The 24840-nt window shown below is 42.5% G+C and overlaps 1 protein-coding gene across 4 annotated transcripts in view; it reads left to right on the forward strand.

Moving 5' to 3' along the window:
• Nucleotides 1-24840, forward strand: part of LOC141101394 (interleukin-1 receptor type 1-like) — a 226197-nt gene that overhangs the window by 109963 nt on the left and 91394 nt on the right. For 2 of the 4 annotated variants that reach the window (XM_073590452.1, XM_073590455.1), the window contains exons 1-2: nt 7736-7927; nt 23778-23845. The gene's annotated coding sequence lies outside the window, so the exon portion shown is untranslated. Of the gene's footprint in view, nt 1-7735; nt 7928-23777; nt 23846-24840 lie in introns of those variants that run through there. The other 2 variants (XM_073590456.1, XM_073590453.1) reach the window with 1 other exon arrangement.

Below are 24840 nucleotides of genomic sequence, written 5' to 3' on the forward strand. Positions count from 1 at the left end.
CTAAGAATTTGATTTAGTTTCGGATGCATGCGACAGTTGTTAAGGACAAATTGGATAAGGAGAATACATTGGGTCGCATGGCTGGTCCGTTTTTGGAGCCCCCATTACCGTGTTTGTGTTTCACCGCTTGGCGCTGTGCCCAAAAAGGATCCTAACAAGTTTCGGTTAATCCATCACTTGCTGTACCCTCAGGGAAGTTAAGTTAATGATGGTATTGATCTGGATTTGGCGTCTTTATAGTATGATTTTTTTTACAAGGCCGTGGACTGGGTGTGGAGGCTGGGAAAAGGATCTCTCATGGCAAAAACAAAACGGACATTGAGTCCGTTTTTCGTCTGCATCCTGTGCATCCTGAAAGTTTTTATTTTTTCGGTTGTTTTTGGGACTGCCAGTATTACATGGATTGTTGTTTACTGATGGGTTGTTCGATCTCGTGTTCCTATCTTGAAATTGTATTTGTTTTATTGAATGGGTAGTGAGGGAGGAATCCGACTTGGATTCAGTCTATTTAGATGATTTCTTGTGTATTGGGCCAGCTGGTTCCTCTCATGGTCACGCGTAGCTGGACACGGCGCCTCCAGCAGGGCGGATTTAGATGACACGCATGACCATGGATACACCGCCTCCAGTTGGGCAAATTTAAGTAATAAAACGTGCAGCTGGATACGCCGCATCCAACAGGCGAATTTCGGAAATACATGTATGTCTGGAAACCCCGCCTCCAGTAAGGCGAATTTAAACAATAAAAGGGAAAACCTGGGTAACAATAACAATGGTGGCCCTGGAATAGGGAACGGGGATGTGGAGACCTCCTGCACTCCCCTGAGTCAGTGTCTCTACACTCCTAATGTTCCCTAGGCCGGTTCTGCACCGGGCGCAGCCCAGGATACCTTTAAACCCTAGCTCACCTCCACTTACCCCTTTCTAGTGTAATGGCCGGTGCGGAAACTAATCCCACCACTGCACTAAAACACACATAAGGAAAAGAGACAAAACAGGGGAACACCACTTAGCTTTGGTCTGTTGCTTACGCTCCCAGCAAAAGAGCCCACCACCTGCGTGCATCTTTTCCTCTGACCGGATCCAACACCATAGTGCAGCCTTGGAGCAAACAGAGTCCATCACCTGCGTGCAGCTGTCCAGAGACAGAGTCCAGCATATGAGTCCAGATTTCCAGCAAAAGAGTCCAGCATCATGAGTGCAGCTCTACACCATAGCTGCCACTCCACCAAGCAATGCAAGAACTCCTTGCTGACACCATAGCTGCAACTCCACCAAGTCATGCCAGCCCTCCTTGCAGACACCATAGCTGCTACACCAGGACTCTCACTGAGCTGCCCGGGACTCTCCTTCAGCTCCATCCTTCACCCAGGCTTGCTTGTAACTGAGGACTATCACCAACAATGATTACCACACCTGACATTCTTTTATAGAGCAATCACACCTGTTTTATAATTACGTGCACAAAACTAAAGTAACAGAGTGCAATGACGCTCACCACCACTGGGAGGCAAATTTAGAACACAAGACACCACAGTGTAATAATCCTAATGGCCACCGGGGGCAAAAAACAAACCTTAGCACACAGCCAAAGGAAAAAAAGGTTACTTGTGCTTTATCTCAGTCCTGATCCCGCATGGATCATGACAGTTCCTCAGTTTGTTCTTTGCTACTTAGGACGGTTGAACAGGTAGCATCTCGTTTTGGCATTCCATTGGCCCCGGAGAAAACTGAGAGCCCCTCCACGGTTTTGAAGTTTTCAGGAATTGAACTGGATTCTGTCAGGATGGAATGCAGCTTGCCAAAGGATAAGTGGAGTTAGTTTTGTTCACCGACGTGTCTGGTTCCTATGGTTTTGGGGCCTATTTCGGTGGGAAATGGTGTGTTGGAGAGTGGCCGGAATCAAGGAAAGCTGCAGGTTTAACAAGAAACATGGCATTGCTGAAAATGTTTCCTATTGTGGTGGCTTTGGAGGTTTGGGGCACTGAGCTGAGGAACAAGAAAGTGCATTTCTTCCGTGACAACCTAAGTGTAGTGCATTGTATTAACAACTTGTCAGCTAGATCATTGCCGGTTCAGTCTCTCTTCCGCCACCACCTATTGCTCAGGTGTTTGGATTTTAATGTCTGGTTTTGTGCTGATCATGTACCGGGTGTTCAGAATTCATTAGCTCATGCACTGTCTTGCTTCCAGTGGGATTGTTTTCGGGAAATGGCGCCAGATGCGGAGCGGTTAGAGACCGATTTTCCCCAGGGGATGTGAGATCTAGTTGTATGTTCAGCGTTGAATCTGGTGAGGTGTTCTGTTAACCCGAGTACCTGGTCTCTGTATGTTTCTGCGTGATGTATTTGGCAGGAGCTCGAGGAGTCGGCTGGCGAGCAGGTGATAAAAGCAGTCCGTCCCTATTTATTGTTGTTTATGATAGGCAGAACATTTAAGAAAGATTTGTCGTTCTTGGTAGTAGCTGGTATGTTAGCAGGTTTGGCATTTTTCTTTAAATTACTGGGTTGGAGGGACTTTACCAAGGATTTTTTGGATCGCCAGGATATGAAAGCATTCCGGAGGAGCTATCCGGTTAGGGATTGACGGCACCCAGTATTGTTTGAAATGTTGGGTCAGCTTTTGCGTTGCCTTGGTGCTGTGCGCAGTTCAGAATATGAATGTCGGTTATTTGGGGCGGCCTTTGCTTTGGCATTTTTGGTGCATTTAGGGTAAGTGAGCTGTCAAGCAGGAATGTTAAATGTCATGGTGGTCTGTTATCTTCACCATAGTAGAATTTCGAGTGTGACTGTTTGAGGTTGTGGACAGGTGTCTTTTATACTGATAACATGTTCAAACAGGTGCCATTACTACAGGTAATGAGTGGAGGATAGAGAAGCTTCTTAAAAAAGAAGTTACAAGTCTGTGAGAGCCAGACATCGTGCATGTTTTTAGGTGACCAAACACTTATTTTCTACCATAATTTGCAAACTAAATCTTGTCAAATCAGACAAGGTGATTTTCTGGATTTGTTTTCTCATTTTGACTCTCACAGTTGTGGTCTACCTATGATGTCAATTACAGGCCTCTCTCATATTTTTAAGTGGGGGAACTTGCACAATTAGTGGCTGACTAAATACTTTTTCCCCACTGTATTTAATGTGTATAATATCTTATTATATGTGTTAGGGTGTATTTGTTGTTTGTTCCTGTAAAGGCTTATATATTTATCTACGGTGTTGAATAGGGAAAGTGCAGTGCCATAATCCGCCAGTAGATGGGATATGTGACACCTCATTATTATAGATGGTGTAAATTAATATACAAGGGGTTAGTTGGGGAGTAAAGGAGAGACATTTCCTGGTTAGATCCGGAAGGGGCTAGGTAGCCCAAGGTGCTTGGGTGAGCTAAAGACCCGAGCTACACAGTACCCCGCAACATTTAAGGAGAAGCCCAGCCATACAGAGTCAGTGGGCCAGCATAGCTACAGTTACAGCAGCTACAGGAACTTGGGCTACAGGAGAAGTCACCGCAGTACAACAGGGCAGGTTGCTTACCATGTGGTAGATCATTGCTTGGCTGATGCCCTCAGATCTGGTGAGAAACAGCTGAGGGAACACCTGTATGCAGTGAGGATGGCCAGGGAGTACGCTAAAGAGTCATTGGAAATGGTCTGACCTAGGCACATGCAGTGTATTCAAAGAAGGTATCAAACACAAATTCTATCGCAAATCTCACACAGCACTGATTCAACAACACTACCATTACCACCAGCGTCAGGACATCCTCAAACATCCACTGATCAACAGACTCAGACACTCCACAGTACAAACATTGGTCAACATATTGACAGAGGTCATACCACAAACATAGAGCCAACACATTACCATGAACATCATCAGCTCCATGGACAACACACATCGAGGCCTACACATAGCTACCCACAAATGTCTCCATCATCTGCACCCTCACATTTTTTTAGTGAGCGGTACCACCATGGGCCACACACAAGCTTTTATGATGTTTATGGCCATGGTGAATATTTGCAGCAAGGACCAAAACAGCAAGAGCCTTTTGGCCACCGCAGACCAAGAGTATCGTACCATTCAGAAGATGCTCCTGGTTGGGCACATGGACCACCTGAGGCATATAGCCACAGTCAGGAACTCATGAACCAGCATCATATCCCCACGCAGGCACACAATGTACCATTGCCTACAACGACACAACATCCCTCCGAAAGCCAAACATCACAAACACCAACCTCACCCTCAGCATCCCATCATTCTTTTTTGGATTTGTAATGTTTTGTATTGTTTAAATAACCAAACCATTGCCAACTGTGGCATGTTCTTATTTAGGCCAAAATGAAGCCTGTTTTTTGTTTGTATGTTCACATAAATAAAATTTGAGGATGTTTGTTCAACACAATATGTTTTTAATTTAAAGCAAAATGTGTATACTGGGGCCTCATGCAGTATATATAGTGCTGGACACTGTTTAAAAAGACCTAGCGGGATGTCAGCATACTTAATTAGACCCAATATTAATGTTTGAAATAAATATGCTTTACCAAAAATATTTTTCTTAATATAGAGTTAAATTAAATTCAACATATAGTTTATTCCCACAACAGTCATGGGGTCTCATGTGGCCCCTTGGTAAATTAAATTGGCCACACCTGATGTAAAGGAATGGCAAACATTAGAAATTAATTTTGGACCACAATTATCACATACATTTTTGAAAGAGGAAAAAAAATGTTCTTTGACTCCAGCTACATTCATATAAGTTTGAAATATGTGATTTTACCCAAAAAAATACCTCAAGGTTAACAGAAGCCGTTCTTCCGCTGAAATGCACCTGCGCAAACGGGTCGTTAGGAAAGTGATGACTGGACGAAGTTCTGCTAGGAGAATATCAAATGCCTCAAGTGACATCCTCGTGTATGCAAAAAATTTGTCGCGATGCATCCGTAGATCTCCATACAGCCGCGCAAATGCCCTTTTCCAGGACGCTGGGTGAGGAGCGGATGCACCCAAAATCGACGCCACCTCCTTGGAGCAACAACAGGGGAATATCCCACACCATACTCCCGGGATAACACCCAGTTGAAGAGGAGCTCCTCAGTAGGATCAAGACTCAGATTAGTAGCAGCCATGCTTGCTTGGTTGTAATCAAAAAAGACACACGCAAAAAATCACAGCAAGCAATCACATATGTAGCTAAATGCCTTTATACAGGGCTAGCACAAATGATTTATAATTGATTGTGCCTTGTAGCTCCGTAAAAAATGCATTGCATACGGATGTAAAACGGATGAAAAACGGATGGTGTGATTAAAAATCGCATATAAATCGCATAACACTCGCAATCGGTACGGAAATTGGACCGTTTTTTTTCTCACAAATGGGTATGAGCCCTAATAATACTCATCTGTGTATTCTTATAATAATAATAATAATCTTTATTTATATAGCGCCAACATATTCCGCAGCGCTTTACAGTTTAACAGTTTCAAACATAAGTCATAAGTAACAACGTTAACAATACAATAATTAAAGCAAAATAAGACAACCCTGCTCGTGAGCGCTTACAATCTACAATGAGGTGGGGAAGATACAAAGTACAGGTGTGTATTTACAATGATGTATTTACAATGATGGTCCAGCCATCTTGATTGACTGAGGGATGGATGGAGATAGTGAATGAGCTACACATGCACACTTACACATAGAATGACTTTGATTAGTGAACATGATAGGCCGCTCTGAACAAATGTGTTTTGAGGGAGCGCCTGAAACTATGCAAATTGTGGATAGTCCTGATTTCTTGGGGTAGAGCATTCCAGAGGATGGGAGCAGCACGGGAGAAGTCTTGGAGTCAGGAGTGGGAGGTAAAGATTAGTGCAGAGTAGAGTTGAGCGACTTTGGTCGGATCGGGTTTCATGAAACAAAATTTGTTTCAGATGAAAGTGGTCCGACTAGGGCAAAAAAAGTCAGAGTTTCGTCCGAAACCCAACCCCAATGCAAGTCAATGGGGACTAAAAGTCGGCATTGAGTGGATGTCCGCTCAATGACGACTTTTATTTCTCATTGACTTGCATTGGGATCGGGTTTCGGACGAAACTCTGACTTTTTTTTGCCCTAGTCGGACCACTTTCATCTGAAACAAATTTTGTTCCATGAAACCTGATCCGACCAAAGTCGCTCAACTCTACTGAAGAGACCTGGTTTTGATGTGAGGCTACCTGTTCTATATGTCTGCACTGTGAGATCAGTGGCCCAAAGTCATTTAACCCCTTAAAAACATCAGTTACTTATTCAAATCTGTGAAAATCGCCTGTTTGCCCACTTTGATGCCAATTATGATGCCAAGAACCCATTTTGGCCAGGCTGGAGGGACCTGGGTTTGATGCAGAGCATCACTATCTGTGTATTCTTAGTTTGAGATCAGTGGCCCAAAGTCATTTAACCCCTTAAAAACATCAGTTACTTATTCAAATGGCCAAAATCGACTGCCCACTTTGATGCCAGTTCTGATACCCAGAACCCATTTGGGCCAGGATGAAGAGACCTGATTTTGATGTGGGGCTCCCTGTTCTATATGTGTGCACTGTGATATCAGTGGCCCAAAGTCATTTAATCCCTTAAAAACATCAGTTATTTATACAAATATATGAAAATTGGCTGCCCACTTTGATGCCAATTCTGATGCCCAGATCTCAATTAGGCCAGGCTGGAGGGACCTGGGTTTGATGTGGGGCATCACTATTTGTGTATTGTTAGTATGAGATCAGTGACCCAAAGCCATTTAACCCCTTAAAAACATCAGCTACTTATTCAAATCTAAGAAAATCGACTGCCCACTTTGATGCCCAGAACCCATTTGGGCCAGGCCGGAGAGACCTGGTTTTGATGTGGGGCCCCCTGTTCTATATGCCTACAGTGTGATATCAGAGGCCCAACGTCATTTAACCCCTTCATTAACACCTTTCGGTGCCCTCTTTGATGCCCATTTTTGTGCCAGTTTTATAGTTTCTGTAGCTGTTTTTACGTGTATTGACATCAGGGCTCCTCGCTGAAATGTGTGTTATTATTGTGATGCTTTTTGGTGTTAGGGTACCGTTACACCTAGCGACTCACCAGCAATCCCGACCAGCGATATGACGCGGTCAGGATCGCTGGTGCATCGCTAGGTGGTCGCTAGTGAGCTGCCACACAGGCAGATCTCACTAGCGACATCGCTGGGGACGGGGGTCGCTACTTACCTGTCTGACGCGGCGATCCTGCGTCCTCCCGCCCGGCTCCACGCGTCGCTCATCGTCACAGCAGGAAGCGCCGCAGGAAGTGACCGACGAGGAATGATCCAGGAGCTTCTCGCGCGATCAGCGATAACCAGCGGGGGAGCCGGTCGGAGGTAAGTATCACATGCAGCGATATCGCTAGAAATATCGCTACAACGTCACAAAATCTGTGACTTTACAGCGATATTGCTAGCGATATCGCAGTGTGTAATGGGGGCTTTAGACCTATAAAAAAAAAAGCAGAAAAGAAAAAATTGCCGAATAAGAAACTGACGAATAAGAAACCAACTTCAGCCTTGTAAATTCTGCTGAAATTCTTTTAGTTTTTGTTTTCATTAGTCAGGATGTGAACTGTGGAATTTAAAGGAAAGGAAAGAGTTAAGGATCTCAGGGAAACTATTGGCAGCTGCACAGAGTTTGAGAGCTGACACTGCTGGGAAATAGCTTTACAAACTTGTTCTGGGATGTCGAAATCTTCAATGTCTCCTCCTCCCCTGCAGGAAGGAAAGGATCTCTGCCTACCAGCCATATAGACAACGTGCTAGATGGGAAGGAGCATTGAGACACCCTGGCTGGGACTTCTAGCAGTGCCAGGGCTGGCTGCTGCCCACACAGGGCACACATCACCCACACCTACAGCAGGTACCCTTCTTCTTTCCATAGCTGTGCCATACATGACCCCAGTGTCTGCTGCCTCTCACTGAGAGCAGGACACAGGCTCCAGTCTGGGATCAGAAGTCACTTTTCCAGTTTTTCCTATGGAGGGCATGATGTAGTGTATGTCTGCCTGGCACACTGGGCTCTATGGGACCATCACAGCTGGTGACTGTAGGATACAGTGTTGGAGCCTTGTAATGTATGATATACACCTATTTATATACATATGACAATATACATTGTGTTTACAGCTTTGCGCCTTATTCTTCTGTCTATAGAAACTGCTCAGCTAGTGTGATTGCACGTCGACTGTAGGTCTTCATGGTCTAATGCTTTATCCTATACATGGACAGATCAAAAGGAAACGGATCTTCATAAATTTGGCAAATTTTAGTATTTCCAGTATAACATGGTGAGCACAAAATGCAGGTGGGTGCACTGTGCTGAGCGAATGCACATAGGGCATAGTCACTTTTTTTTGACTTGTGATATTCGTTGATTTTCTTTTTGCGCCAAATTCAAAATGGTGCACGCAGTTCATGAATTTTGTGCAAAATCAACCATTCTTTTTATTTTCGACTTCCATCTTTTTTTGCGCACTTTGTGAAGAAAAAGTTGCAATTTCCGCAAAAAAAAAAAAAACAAAAAATTGGGCAAAATTTCCAGCCGTGCATAAAATCATTCCGGGAGTTGAAGGGGGATGGTTGGCGTGGAAAGAGGAGTATATGTGTACGGAAAGATAGCATCTTATGAAAAAGTCATAATTGATGAATCATATTAAAACACCCGGATATCCTATACCCTACCCACAATGGCAAACAGTTAAAAAAGAGCACTGGAAACACATATAACATAGACTTTAAAAAGATAAAATTAAAGGAATTAGGTGCAAAAACTAGACAAAAAAAGTGCAAATGCAATAATGAGTTTGGCCCATAGTTCTGTGTCTGTGTACCGTACTCTATCTGTAAAGCTATATACGTGTGTGTGTATATGTACAGTGTATATATATATATATATATATATATATATATATATACACTCACTGGCCACTTTATTAGGTACACCATGCTAGTAACGGGTTGGACCCACTTTTGCCTTCAGAACTGCCTCAATTCTTCGTGGCAGAGATTCAACAAGGTGCTGGAAGCATTCCTCAAAGATTTTGGACCATATTGACATGATGGCATCACACAGTTGGCGCAGATTTGTCGGCTGCACATCCCTGATGCGAATCTCCCGTTCCACCACATCCCAAAGATGCTCTATTGGATTGAGATCTGGTGACTGAGGAGGCCATTTGAGTACAGTGAACTCATTGTCATGTTCAAGAAACCAATCTGAGATGATTCGAGCTTTATGACATGGCGCATTATCCTGCTGAAAGTAGCCATCAGATGCCTGTTCTTAGCTGAGAGGAGTGGTACCCAGTGTGGTCTTCTGCTGCTGTAGCCCATCTGCCTCAAAGTTCGACGCACTGTGCGTTCAGAGATGCTCTTCTGCCTACCTTGGTTGTAACGGGTGGCAATTTGAGTCACTGTTGCCTTTCTATCAGCTCGAACCAGTATGCCCATTCTCCTCTGACCTCTGGCATCAACAAGGCATTTCCGGCCACAGAACTGCCGCTCACTGGATTTTTTTTCTTTTTCGGACCATTCTCTGTAAACCCTAGAGATGGTTGTGCGTGAAAATCCCAGTAGATCAGCAGTTTCTGAAATACTCAGACCAGCCCTTCTGGCACCAACAATCATGCCACGTTCAAAGGCACTCAAATCACCTTTCTTCCCCATACTGATGCTCGGTTTGAACTGCAGGAGATTGTCTTGACCATGTCTACATGCCTAAATGCACTGAGTTGCTGCCATGTGATTGGCTGATTAGAAATTAAGTCTTAACACACAGTTGGACAGGTGTACCTAATAAAGTGGCCAGTGAGTGTATATACAGTATATACACCGTGTGCAGCATTATTAGGCAAGTTGTATTTGAGAGGATTCTTTTTATTATTGAATAACAACTATGTCCTCAATCAACCCAAAAGACTCATAGATATCAAAGCTTAATATTTTTGGAAGTTGGAGTGGGTTTTTTATAGATTTGGCTATCTTAGGAGGATATCTGTTTGTGCAGGTAACTATTACTGTGCATAATTATTAGGCAACTTAATAAAAACCAAATATATACCCATCTCACTTGTTTATTTTCACCAGGTAAACCAATATAACAACACAAAATTTAGAAATAAACATTTCTGACATTCAAAAACAAAAAAAAATCAGTGACCAATATAGCCATCTTTCTTTACGATGACACTCAGAAGCCTTCCATCCAAAGATTCTGTCAGTTGCTTGATCTGTTTACGATCCACATTGCGTGCCGCAGCCACCACAGCCTCCCATACACTGTTCGGAGAGGTGTACTGTTTTCCCTCCCTGTAGATCTCACATTTTATGAGGGACCACAGGTTCTCTATGGGGTTCAGATCAGGTGAACAAGGTGGCCATGTCATTATTTTTTCTTCTTTTAGACTTTTACTGGCCAGCCACGCTGTGGAGTATTTGGATGCATGTGATGGAGCATTGTCCTGCATGAAAATCATGTTTTTCTTGAACGATACCGACTTCTTCCTGTACCACTGCCTGAAGAAGGTGTCTTCCAGAAACTGCCAGTAGGTCTGGGAGTTAAGCTTCACTCCATCCTCAACCCGAAAAGGTCCCACAAGTTCATATTTGATGATACCAGCCCATACCAGTACCCCACATCCACCTTGCTGGCGTCTGAGTCGCAGTGGAGCTCTCTGCCCTTTACTGATCCAGCCGCGGGCCCATCCATCTGGCCAATCAAAAGTCGCTCTCATTTCATCAGTCCATAAAACCTTAGAAAAATCAGTCTTAAAATATTTCTTGGCCCAGTCTTGACGGTTTATCTTATGTTTCTTGTTGAAAGGTGGTCGTTTTTCAGCCTTCCTTAGCTTGGCCATGTCCCTGAGTATGGCACACCTTGAGCTTTGTGATACTCCAGCAACGTTGCAGCTCTGAAATATGGCAAAACTGGTGGAAAATGGCATCTTGGCAGCTTCACGCTTGATTTTCCTCAATTCATGGGCAGTTATTTTGAGCCTTTTTTTATTCACACGCTTCTTGCGACCCTGTTGGATATTTGCCATGAAACGCTTGATTGTTCGGTGATCACGCTTCAAAAGTTTGGCAATTTCAAGACTGCTGCATCCCTCTGCAAGACATCTCACAATTTTTGACTTTTCACAGTCCGTCAAATCTCTCTTCTGACCCATTTTGCCAAAGGAAAGGAAGTTGCCTAATAATTAAGCACACCTTATATAGGGTTTTGATGTCATTAGACCACACCCCTCCTCATTACAGAGATGCAAATCACCTGATTTACATAATTGACAGTTGGCTTTCAAGCCTATACAGCTTGGAGTAGGACAACATGTATAAATAGGATGATGTGATCAAAATACTCATTTGCCTAATAATTCTGCACACAGTGTGTATGTATGTATATATATATATATATATATATATATTACACACACATGTAGTAAATGCAAATTATATACAGTTTGTGTACTTATGTGTATCTACTGTACATATACAGTGGCATGTAAAAGTTTAGGCACCCCTGGTCAATATTATTGTGAACAGTTGAAGGGAATCTGTCACTCCCTGGGGGTCTTTTAAACTATTACTATGGGCATACAGGTGATAGAATTGTTAAACTAGTCTTACCTGTTTGCCTCGTAGCTGTTGTCTTGCTGCTGAGAAATAGACTTTTAATCTTTTATGATAATTAGTTCTTCCAGGCTCCTGGGCGTGTGGCACCTGCAAGACTCTGCCTCCGGTGATAAATTGCGTACCATCCCCCTCCCATGCATGTCAGCGTGCCCTATGACATGCAGTTGTGGAGCTGGAATCCCGGGTCTGCACCCTGCAATCCCATGATTATACTTACCTTTTCTGCCCTTCTATGGACAGTGCGTGCACTGTTCTTCTGCTAGTTCAGTAGAAGTGACTGGTCGGCATCTGCACAGAACAACAATGAAGCCATAGCAGGGGGAAAAGGTAAGTATAATTTGCGTGTTTGCAGGGCGCAGTCCCATGATTATGGTACCACAACTGCACGTCATAGGGCACTGTGACGTGCATGGGAGGGGGATGGTACGCAATTTAACACTGGAGGCAGAATCTTCTTGAAGGCGACACAAGTTGCCCTTTCCTAAGTTCAAAATGTAATTAAGACATGGCAGTTAACAGGAACAGTGGAGGGCAAGATAAGGTATGGAAAACCAAGCAAAAATTTCAGTGAGAGCTGCTCGTAAGGCTTGCTAGAGAGGCAAATCAGAACCCCCGCTTGAGTGCAAAAGACCTTCAAAAAGATTTAGCAGACTCAAGAGTTATGGTACATTGTTCTACTGTTAAGAGATACCTGCACAAATATGGCCTTCATGGAAGAGTCATCAGAAGAAAACCTCTCATGCCTACTCACCATAAAATTCAGCATCAGAAGTATGTAAAAGAACATCTAAACAAGCCTGGTGCATTTTGGAAACAAATTCTGTGGACCGATGAGGTTGAAATAGAACTCTTTGGCCTCAAGGATCAAAGGTATGTGTGGAGAAAAAAAGAGCACAGAATTTCAGGACAAGAATATCTCGCCAACTATTAAGCATGGGGTGGATTAATCAATGGCACAAGGAACATTTCATGGGTGGAGGGAAGAATGGATTCAATGAAATTTCACCAAATTCTTGATGCAAAAGTAACACTATCTGGAAATAGTGTTACAAATAGTGTTACAAATGGATAATGATCTTAAACACATGGCAAAATCCACAATGAACTACCTCAATAGGCGCAAGCTGAACATTTTACAATGGCTCTCACAGTCCCCTGATTTGACATCACTGAAAATCTGTGGCTAGACCTCAAAATATCAGACGACTCAGGAATCTCACAGAACTGGAATTTTCTAAGGAATAATGGATGAAAATCCCTCAAACAAGAATTGAAAGACTCTTGGTTGGCTCCAAGAAATGTTTATAAGCGGTGATAATTAAAAACAAAACAAAACGTAATTCTGGCGTTTATTTATTGTTCTCATTCCATTGTTTACCAATAGGATTATGTTTAAAATATTTTATAGAACAAGCATTTCTGAACTTGGCAGTATCAAATATTTGTATTTTTGAAGTTTTTATGGTTTTATTTTGCATGAAGAAAAAGGGGGTGATTTGAACTTTTACATTTTTAAAATATTTTTAAAAGCATTTTTTTCTACTTTCTACTTGCTTCAGTAGTGGTCCTTAGAAGACATGAAGCTGCGATCTTCTAATCGCTTGTGCTACACAGAGCAGGGTTTCAGCAGATTGGCAATGACAACCACAGGGGTCTCCTGCAGACTTTGGGTTGTCATGCCAACCTATTGGCGCCCCACTCTCATGGGACACGTGTGCTGATGGGCAGAATTAATGACGGACTTCCGGCGCAATCTTGTTAAAATGCCACAGTCTGAGATTGACATTGGTATTTAACCTGTTAACAAGCATGTCATTCTCCGCATGGAGAAATGATACTTCTTGGATATCGGTCAGACGCCTCTCTCACAGCCAAACCAGATCTCACACTTTGCACTGACGAGGGGCAGTACCCCGAAACACAGTGTCTGCAAATTGAGATTCTGGTTTGGCTTTTATCCCAAGTCATATAACAAGGCTCATTAAAGGGTCAACATTGACTTTTAGGATTGCTACATCCAATAGGTGGCACTAGAGTTCTAGTCCTCATCCTCTCTCAAGAGACAATTTGCATAATTAGCATTTAGGCCACTTTCACACTATCAGTATTCGGTCAGTTTTTTACCTCAGTATTTGTAAGTCAAAACCAAGAGTGGGTAAAAAATATAGGGGTTTTTCGATTTCGTAAAACGTTTTTATCCACAGCTACAGTTTATCTAAAAAATCAAACTGACTTTACAGTTGTGGCCAAAAGTATTGACACCCCTGCAATTCTGTCAGATAATACTCAGTTTCTTCCTGAAAATGATTGCAAACACAAATTCTTTGGTATTATTATCTTCATTTAATTTGTCTTAAATGAAAAAAAACACAAAAGAGAATGAAGCAAAAAGCCAAACATTGATCACTTCACACAAAACTCCAAAAATGGGCCAGATAAAAGTATTAGCACCCTCAGCCTAATACTTGGTTGCACAACCTTTAGCCAAAATAACTGCGACCAACCGCTTCCGGTAACCATCAATGAGTTTCTTACAATGCTCTGCTGGAATTTTAGACCATTCTTCTTTGGCAAACTGCTCCAGGTCCCTGAAATTTGAAGGGTGCCTTCTCCAAACTGCCATTTTTAGATCTCTCCACAGGTGTTCTATGGGATTCAGGTCTGGACTCATTGCTGGCCGCCTTAGAAGTCTCCAGTGCTTTCTCTCAAACGACTTTCTAATGCTTTTTGAAGTGTGTTTTGGGTGATTGTCCTGCTGGAAGACCCATGACCTCTGAGGGAGACCCAGCTTTCTCACACTGGGCCCTACATTATGCTGCAAAATTTGTTGGTAGTCTTCAGACTTCATATGCCATGCACACGGTCAAGCAGTCCAGTGCCAGAGGCAGCAAAGCAACCCCAAAACATCAGGGAACCTCCACCATGTTTGACTGTAGGGACCGTGTTCTTTTCTTTGAATGCCTCTTTTTTTCTCCTGTAAACTCTATGTTGATGCCTTTTCCCAAAAAGCTCTACTTTTGTCTCATCTGACCAGAGAACATTCTTCCAAAACGTTTTAGGCTTTTTCAGTTAAGTTTTGACAAACTCCAGCCTGGCTTTTTTATGTCTCAGGGTAAGAAGTGGGGTCTTCCTGGGTTTCCTACCATACAGTCCCTTTTCATTCAGACGCCGACGGATAGTACAGTTTGACACTGTTGTACCCTCGGACTGCAGGGCAGCTTGAACTTGTTTGGATGTTAGTCGAGGTTCTTTATCCAACATCCGCACAATCTTGCGTTGAAATCTCTTGTCAATTTTTCTTTTCCGGCCACATCTAGGGAGGTTAGCCACAGTGCCATGGGCTTTAAACTTCTTGATGACACCGCACGGTAGACACAGGAACATTCTGGTCTTTGGAGATGGACTTGTAGCCTTGAGATTGCTCATGCTTCCTCACAATTTGGTTTCTCTAGTCCTCAGACAGTTCTTTGGTCTTCTTTCTTTTCTCCATGCTCAATGTGGTACACAAAAGGACACAAGACAGAGGTTGAGTCAACTTTAATCCATGTCAACTGGCTGCAAGTGTGATTTAGTTATTGCCAACACCTGTTAGGTGCCACAGGTAAGTTACAGGTGCTGTTAATTACACAAATTAGAGAAGCATCACATGATTTTTCGAACAGTGCCAATACTTTTGTACACCCTCTTTTTTATGTTTGGTGTGGAATTATATCCAGTTTGGCTTTAGGACAATTCTTTTTGTGTTTTTTCATTTAAGACAAATTAAATGAAGATAATAATACCAAAGAATTTGTGTTTGCAATCATTTTCAGGAAGAAACTGAGTATTATCTGACAGAATTGCAGGGGTGTCAATACTTTTGGCCACAACTGTACTCACCTTTCCGGGTCCAGTGCCAAGTCTGCTTGCATGCTGACGTCACTTCCTTAGAGTTGCAGCAATTTGCAGTTAGATAAACTGAATACATGTGGGGATTCCCTAACAAACAGGCATTCCACACATGTATTCAGCCTGTCTAGCAGCCGCAAATCATGCAGCTGCGTCGACACAAACTAAATCTCCGAGCACGCCAAAATACTCGGAGGACACTTGAGCATGCTTGGAAAAACCCGAGTAACAAATATACTCGTTCATCACTAGTAGGGAGCACTAACTGATTATAGATTTGCTAAACTGCTGGATGACTGTCTACAGGCTTTCTGAGTACCAGTGACTAAAGTAAAGTTGGGATCCAAGGGGTAATGTTTCTCCTTGCGGAGAGTGACATGTCAAGCCTGGCATGCCAAGGTGAGGAGACTTATAAGCCTTGCAATGCTCCTCTGAGAAATTTAATATGCAAATTGTCTCTTCAGAGACGAGGATGACTAGAACTCTAGTGCCACCTATTGAAAGTATCAATCCTAAAAGTCAGTATTGACCATCTAAGGAGTCTTGCCACAGGACTTAGGGTAAAAACCAAAATCTCAATTTGCAGACTCGGTATTTCGGGGTACTACCCCTCATCAGTGCAAAGTGTGAGATCTGGCTTGACTGGGTGAGAGGCGTCTGACTGGGATCCGAGTGGTAACGTTTCTCTGTGTTGAGAGTGACGTGTCAAGCCTGACATGCCAAGGTGAGGAGACTTTTAAGCCTTTAAATGCTCCTCTGGGAAATATGCACATTGCCTCTTCTAAAGAGACGATTTAAATTAAAACAGTAACTGCAGCTCTGGACTATGAAACAGAATGTGATACCTCATTCAGACCTCCATTTTTTTCTTGTATGTGAAAAATCAGTGTGCTGGACCAGATTTTCATCAGCGTTTGACCAGTGTGTCAGTTTTTACAATCAGTTACTTTCTCATATACCAAAAAAAAATTAATAAAACATGTCCAAGCTACTTTTACCCATTACAGTTGGTAGAAAAGGCAGTACGTGCATACAGTATGAATGTATTTTGTACCGGGCAAAAGTTTGCTTAAAAGGGTAGTCTGAAAGTAACATTTATTTTAATCCAAAATGTCTGTTTAATGTAATAATCTAATTTCTTTTCTCTGTAGTGAATGGCAGTATAAAATGCATAAGTAAATAATGTTCATCTCAGTGCAGTCTGAGGGTTCACAGGCACCCACACACTTGTATGGGTGCGTGTGAGCCGAGTCTCGGAGCCACTTGCAGGATTGATTTCTTATACTGAATTGGCATGAGAAAAAACTTAACGGGTCTGAACTGCCATAAAGTAACACTGATCCGAATTCTATGTGCTAAAACATTGCATAGCACTCAGCTGTGTTATTCGCTCTTATGAGCGAGCCTTTAAAAAGAATATTGCGCAGTGACAATATCCTACTGTGCATATGTCAGCATTGACAATGACGCATGCTAGGTAGAGCAGGGACTAGAATGGTTGATAAAAACACAAAATTCAAAACAGGAAACATGATTGGAATGGTTTTTAGTTGACATACCGTATATACTCGCGTATAAGCCGAGATTTTCAGCCCATTTTTGGGGGCTGAAAGTCCCCCTCTCGGCTTATACGCGAGTCATATACCAGGGGGGGTTGGTGGGGGAGGGGGAGCGAGGGTGTCAGGTCATACTTACCCCTTCCTGGCGCGGTCTTTGCAGCCCCCCCGCTTCTCCCAGGTCTCAGGCTCCTTCCTGCAGCGGTCACGTGGTACTGCTCATTAAAGTCATGAATATGCGCATTTTTATGACTTTAATGAGCGGTACCACGTGACCGCTGCAGCAAGGAGCCTGAGACTGGGAGAAGGGGCTGCACAGAGACCGCACCAGGAGGGGGTAAGTATATGTTATATTTACTGATCCCCGGTCCATCTGCTGTCTTCCGTCCTCTGTCTGTGATGTTCAAGCAAAGGGGCGATGACGTAGTCTGTGCGCGCCCTCTGCCTGGGCGTCACTGACAGAGGGACCCGGCAGACGGGCGCCCAGCGATGGACGGAGGATCGGTAAGTATCGCCAGTACCGGGATCCTGAGCCGTGGTGACCCCGGCACCCAGCTACGGAAAGGTGAGTATTTCTATTTTTTTTCTATTTGCGGTGGCAGCAGTAGCATATGGGGGGTATTCTATGGTACACCTTAAGGGGGCAGCATATGGGGGGTATACTATGGAGCACCTTATGGGGCAGCATATGGGGGGTATAATATGGAGCACCGTATGGGGCAGCATATGGGGGGTATACTATGGAGCACCTTATGGGGGCAGCATATGGGGGGTATACTATGGAGCACCTTATGGGGGCAGCCTTTGGGGGATATACTATGGAGCACCTTATGGGGCAGCATATGGGGGGTATATGGAGCATCTTATAGGGGCAGCATATGGGGGAGATTCTATGGAGCACCTTATGGTGCTCCATAGGGGGGTATACTATGGAGCACCTTATGGGGCAGCATATGGGGGGTATACTATGGAGCACCTTATGGGGCAGCATATGGGGGCACAAACTATGGAGTAGCATATGGGGGCATAAATTATAGGGCAGCATATAGGGGCATAAACTATGGGTCATCTTACGGGGCAGCACATGGGGGCATAATCTATTTAGCAGCATATGGAGCATAATCTATGGAGCAGCATATGGGGGCATAACCTTTATGGAGCAGCATATGGGACATATTATTCTATGGAGCATCTTATGGGGCCATTATTAACCTTTGTGCAGCATTATATGGGGCATATTTTGTATGGCACATCTTGTGGGGCCATAACCTTTATGGAGCATCTTATGGGGCATATTATTCTATGGAGCATCATATGGGGCCATAACCTTTATGGAGCAGCATATGGGGCATATTATTCTATGGAGCATCTTATGGAGCCATTATTAACCTTTGTACAGCATTATATGGGTGTATGCATAAGTGCTTTATTTTTCTATAGTGCTCTGAAATTCATGTTTGCTTATTTTTTTTTGTTTTGACCAAGGACGCTCCCTCCTCCATCAACTTAGTGTCTCCAAGCAGCTGGCTCAGAGTCACCATATTGATGCTGAGGACAGAGAAGACCCCTGATCCACATAGCACTGGATGGACCAGAACTGACAAGCTCAAGTGATCCCACAGCCCAAGCCTCCCATAGTAGCTAGGATTACAGGTGTGCACCACAACACCCAGCATTATATGGGTGTATTTTGTACGGAGCATCTTATGGGGCCATCATGAACTGTACGGAGCATTATATGGGGCTCCTGATTCAATATGGATATTCAAAAACATTTAACCTACTGATGTCTCAAATAATTTAACTTTTATTCGTATCTTTTTTTATTTTTTAAATTTACCAGTAGCTGCTGCATTTTCCACCCTAGGCTTATATGCGAGTCAATAAGTTTTCCCAGTTTTTTGTGGCAAAATTAGGGGGTTGGCTTATAAACGGATTGGCTTATACATGAGTATATATGGTAATTGTGCAAAAACGTAGCAACTTGCTCCGGGTGGTCCCAGGATATGTCTTAGGGCCCTTTCACACTGCGTTCTTGTAACTATCGTTGGTCCCGTGTTGACTCATGTCGGAACCCCCCACAAAACAGGATTCGGGCAAATGCACGGAGAGGGCCATTGACTATAATAGTGCTGATGGACTATACGTGTGCTCTGGTATGCATAGTTTTTGGGACTGTACGCCTACTGGAGGCGGACACTCAGATGTAGGTGGTTTGGACTTAAGCCCCAACGAGACCAACGAACATAGGACAAAGTGCACTGTGAAAGCACCCTTACATGTGTGTTAAAGGGAATCTTTTACCCCCAGAGATGTATATGACCTATTAATATGGGCATAGAGGTAACAGAAATGTTACACTAGTCCTACCTGTATGCTGAATATTAACTGTCTTGTTGTTGACAAATGTTATATTCTGTCTGTATGTTAATGATTTCTTCCAGGCTCCAGGGCGTGAGGTGCTGTAAGAAATCCCTGCCTCCTGTCTTCATTATAATACTACCCACCTCCCATGCACGTCAGTTATGGCCCCGGAATCCCACGTCTGTGCAATGCACTCCCTCAGAAATACATACAGTACCTCATCCTCCCTTCTATGGGCACTGCATTGTGGGATCTTCTGCGCAGGCGTCACCGGAGAGTCACTGTGACCTCCTGTGTGCGTGACGATAATGTGCTCTCCCCACTTCCTCCCTGCATAGTCATCACTAGGAACCATGTGTACATAGCGATGACTATGCAGGGAGGAAGTGGGGAAAGCACATTATTGTCACGCACACTGGAGGTCACAATGACTCGCCTGCGCAGAAGATGCCTCAATGCAGTGCCTTTAGAAGGGAGGATGAGGTATGTATTTCTGAGGGAGTGCAGGGCGCAGGCACAGGATTCCGGGGCCGTAACTGAAGTGCATGAGAGGGGGGTAGTATTGTAATGAAGACAGGAGTCAGGGATTTCTTTCAGGCACCACACGCCCCGGAGCCTGGAAGAAATCATTAACATAAAGAATGAAAATAAGATTTCTCAACAACAAGACCGTTAATATGAGGCATACAGGTAGAACTAGTGTACCATTTCTATTACCTGTATGCCCATATTAATAGGTCATGTATGTCCCGAGGGGTGACAGAAACCCTTTAAGTGGAGGCCTAAATTTGATGTAGACAGAGCCTACATTGTAGTTTGTCCCTCAGAGGTAGTAATTGGTTTGGTTAGAAACATTCATGGAAATAATAAAGACGCTATTGGTACGACCTAGGATACCACGTAAATTACTTACATTTTTCTACATCATTACTGTAAAACTTACAGCATATTTCGATTCCCAGAAACATCCCCATCTCCCTCCCTCCAAAAGTGCCGTCTCTTCTTCAAAAATAGCAAAGTGTGTGCATTGCAGCATCATAGATCTGGTTTGAGGTGAGTCACGGATGAAATAAAAGCTGTAGCTTTTGTATTTCCTAGCAGATGAGAAGATTAATCATCCATAATTTGGATGTTTAAGTGAGAGGAAAGCTCCCCTTGGATGGAAGGGACATTCGTGTAATAGGTGAAAGACATTTTCTTTTTCTTGGACTTGTCATGTCATCTTTAACAGATTGGTATTTATTTTGTCATTTGTTTCCATTTTTTTTTATATTATCCTTTCCGTCTTTTGTTACAGACAGTGGAGCATTATGTAACTGTCAGATTTGATGCCAAATGCACAGCACATTATTATTTACATATGCATGTTATACCGCCATTCACTACAGAAGGGTTCATATATATCAAGCACAAATAAAATGAGCTTACAGACTCAAAGTAATTATACACGGACAAATTTCTACCAAATGTGCACTGATCAATATTGTTACTTTTTATATTTAAAGTGGCTACAAAAAGGCATGGTTTTGCCTTTATTTCCCCAAATTGTGGCACAAACATTGCCGTTATACCACGATTGCAGCAAATAAATGCAATGTTTCTGCAACATGTGGGCGCAGCCTAAAAAATGTATTGCTGCTTGTTTAAAGATGCTGTCACACAGATACAAAATATTAGAACATACATATTATTGGCAGCACATTACCTGGGGGGAAGAAGTGCTGCTGACAATAATGAATACCGTAACGCTTGGTGAGTGAATCGATTGGTATCTGTTGACATGAATTGTTTTTTTTTTTTTTTCATAGCAAACACGGAGAAAAAAAAGTTGAATTCTAAGCACCCGGATAGTATAGATAGCACAAAAATCGATGGTGTCCACTGGGAAGGTCAAAATTCCATAGAGCAAAATCTACATGAGTCAACTAACAAGTTAGAGACTGTTACAGAACGATTGGCCCTGACAATTTAGAAGAATAATGGAGCATACTGAGATGCTTCATGCAGAAGGGGGACTTTTGGGTCCTCTCTTTGATTTTATTTTTATGGGTCAATACTGCCATTTTCGAATAACTGGTCATTAAAAGATTATTCCCATGTTTAAAGATAGGAATAATTGGAACATAAACAAGCAACTTTCCCATTTACTACTTATTATAACTTGGCTCTCTGTTCTACTGATGTACCGTAGTTAACTTTTTACTTTATCATTTATAGCTCGTTTGTCGAACAGAATGGCCACCGCTGTTAGGCCGGGGTCACACTTGCGAGTGCAATGCGAGTTTCTCGCCTCAATACCCGGCACTGCTGCCGCCACTCGGGACCGGAGTGTGCGGCTACATGTCTTTCTATGCAGCTGAACGCTTCAGTCCGAGTGCCGGAGGCAGTGCCGAGTGTTGATGTGAGAGACTCGCACGAGTTTCTCGCATTGCACTCGCAAGTGTGACCCGGCCTTCGACTGCAAGCAGTGTTGCACTTATGTCATTGGTTGATGTGGGCAACTGATCTACTTCTCCTTTGCATTAGATTTTCTGGATCTTCTCCACAATTGCTGAGTAAATGGAGATTGCACACCACATGCAAACAAGCTGACCATCAACATTTTCATTTTTTTTCTTTGATAATTTCAAATCCTGTCCAGAATGCTGATTTATAAAAATGTACACTATTTCAGGCATGGTCATTACTAAAGCAACAATTTGGGAAAATACGATAAGAACCAGTCGGTTAATTCTGATTGTATATTCTATTGTTCCTCATACCGATTATAGACATAGACGTGTATGAACTTATCGATATGAGTCATTAAATAGAATCCACCAGTAGGATCAAGAGAAAGATTAATAAAAAGCCATGTTTTTTAACATATAAATGAGCAGTTAAGATCTATAGATCTCTCTGAAAATCTGCTTCCAGAGGTTATTTTTAATGAAAGGGAGCGTTACCAGTGAGTCATGTAATGACTGACAGCCTAATCTCCTGACCTACATATCTCACAGTGGGATCTCTTCCTTTCATAAAAAGTTATCTCTGGGAGCAGATTCTGAGAAAGATCTGTGTTCGCCACACAAAGTGACTGCAGGCTTTTCATTTTAGACCGGACAAGCCATATAACATCTCATTTTCATATTAAGATATGGTTTCTCTAGAATAAGACATTGGATTGCAGATATCAAGGTATCATTTTATTCAACTTTCTATGACCTGTATGCCCACGTATACAGCCTCGGAGGATCAATCCTATTGACAGATTCCCTTTAAAGAAGCATTCCCATGAAGATTTTTCTTTTGTTAATTTGAGTATATGGACATGTAGTGTAGCATTTGTGCTACTGTACTCATCTAATGCCGTCTTATCCGGGATGCAAGCTGTGGCATCATCGCACTTCTACCAGCTCACTCTGTGTCCTATTCATGAGCGAGAAGTCTCTATCGCAAGGTAAGTCTATGGAACCTCGTTCTCGCTCTCCATCGGCTTACATGGCAAAATCCACTTCTGGGTCCTACAGAACGAAGAGTGACACCAAAAGTCTGAAGACCAGTGAGAAGAGGAGCAGAACAACGCTGGATACCCGAGAAGGCAGTGGTAGGTGAGTATATAAATATGCACACACTACACTACATACACATAATGTACATATATACAGAGTTGGTTTAAAAAAAAATCATGGCAGTGCCTCTTTAAAGAGTAACTCATTTAAATTTTGGGAAATATTCTCAATTTTCGGGAAAAATCTGTCTTCAGTGAAGACAGATTTTTCCCATTATTGAAATAGGAGATGGCAGTTGGTGCCAAAGCTCTATGGAGAATGATAGCTAGTGTTTCAACAGATCTTGCCGTAGAATGTCTGTCTGCATCCGGCTGCTCTCTCCTGGTAGAATTTCAAAAGCACCAACTGCCATCTCCTGTGTCAGTAATGTAAAAATCCGTCTTCACTGAATACCGATGTTAGAGATTTTACCGAGAGTGAAAGAACAATCCATCAAGGGAAAGCAGATTTCTCCGATATGAAAATATGCAACTTTGTAATATACTGTATCTTATGCACTATTGATTATTAAATAAAATTAAAATGACGATTAGTCTTTAAACTATTTTCTTCAATTTATTTTATTCCTACGCATTTTTTACAGTACACTTCATATATTTCAGTTATTAGTCATAACTCACTTAAGAAGGTTGCTGATGTTTCAGTATCATTTTAATTGGAAACCATGTAATTGTTAAGGGTAATCCCTTTCTATTCTAAATGACTTGTATTTGTGTCACAGGTATCAGACTGGGCTTCTCAGTGCTTTAGAGCTGGAGATGAAGAGCTTCTGAAGACTTCCGACCCACGGTGAGTCCAAAAATACATTATGACCACTGGAAAATAGCTGAACTGTCAGTTTAGAATAGCATAAGAATGGTGTATTCTTGATTTACAGGGGTTAATCAGTGAAAACAAGTTATCCCCTAACCATTGGATAGGTGACTAACTTATTGATTGGTAAGGATCCCACCAGTAGGATCCCTACCATTCAAGAGAACTCGCCATTTTATCCCATTTAGAATAGAGTGGCAGTGCTCATGTGCTCAGGTTTTCCTGACAGCCCATAAAGAATGAAAGGAGTGACGGTCGGGCATCTGACCAGCTGTTCCGTTTTGTAACTGGGATAAAAGTTCCCTGTTCTGCCGATTGGTACTCATCCCAGAAGGCAGACCCCCACTGAGCAGAAAGTTAGCGTCTAGGGTGATAACTTATTTTCATAATAAAACCCCTTTAATTCAAAATAAAAAAACTTTATAGCATATCCCTCTTTATAGCAAAATATAACCCTTTGCCTCTCTTATTTATCAATATATAATAATACCAAAGTGTGTTCACTGGGCATCATACATTGTTTCATTGCCTGATTAATACGTTTATATACTAATTCTATTGTTTATTGGATCTGTAAATTGGCATAAAGTATTTGTGGAACATTTCTCTTTTGGTTTACCTGTAATCACAGAAAGGAACTAATGAGACAAAAATAGTGATTGTCATTTATTTGCTTAACGCTTGATAAGTGGGTGCAGTGTCCACATAAAATGCAGGTAGTTTAGAGTTTTTGTAACACCTCGAGGATTCAGAAAGCTGTAATTAAAAATGTTTTATCCCAGTGCAGCTATTAACTATTAGCTTAGCGTGTATAGATATGTATGTATTTTCATATGTATGTATATACAGTGGGGAAAAAAAGTATTTAGTCAGTCAGCAATAGTGCAAGTTCCACCACTTAAAAAGATGAGAGGCGTCTGTAATTTACATCATAGGTAGACCTCAACTATGGGAGACAAACTGAGAAAAAA

Source organism: Dendrobates tinctorius, unplaced genomic scaffold, assembly GCF_039654945.1.
Source record: "Dendrobates tinctorius isolate UK_male_01 unplaced genomic scaffold, ASM3965494v1 ptg000117l, whole genome shotgun sequence".
Classification (NCBI taxonomy): domain Eukaryota; kingdom Metazoa; phylum Chordata; class Amphibia; order Anura; family Dendrobatidae; genus Dendrobates; species Dendrobates tinctorius.